The sequence below is a fragment of the Capsicum annuum genome, chromosome 3 (genome assembly GCF_002878395.1).
Source record: "Capsicum annuum cultivar UCD-10X-F1 chromosome 3, UCD10Xv1.1, whole genome shotgun sequence".
Lineage (NCBI taxonomy): Eukaryota > Viridiplantae > Streptophyta > Magnoliopsida > Solanales > Solanaceae > Capsicum > Capsicum annuum.
Window position 1 is genome coordinate 12,812,203 of NC_061113.1, and position 573 is coordinate 12,812,775.

Below are 573 nucleotides of genomic sequence, written 5' to 3' on the forward strand. Positions count from 1 at the left end.
CTGGCTTAGTTTTTCCTGTTCATTTTGGTTTGGATTTTTAGGGTTTTTATATAATCTATAAGTGCTTTTTTGATATTTTTAGTCATCTTATGCACTCATTATATTCACAAACATGTATTTGATTCTAAGATTGACTTTTGATCTTGGAATCCTCTTGTTCTTGACTATTTGGTTGATTATTAATTGTATACTATAGATTTTCTTCTTTAATTGTTGTGTGATTACTTCTATGCATTCCTTTATTAATTCTGTTTTGTGGAAATTTTGACTTTTGAGAGAGTCTCCAATTAATTTTGAAAAGGAAGTAAGAAACCTTTAGAGAGCTACTTCAAACGATTCAAAATAGAAAAATTGTTTTAAGTTAGAGATTCTAGATAAGAGGTTCCAATTAACATTTTAGGAAGGTGTTAGGCACCTAAAACGTCCGCTAACTTGCGGTTATTTGGACTGTTTTAAAATCGTCTTTTGATTAACTTCGAAAAGATTAATTTTGTCGAAAAGTGATTGATTTTTTGAAAATAAAGCGATTTTGGAAATATTTGGGTGTTTATGCAAAACTAGTTTTTTAGCGAC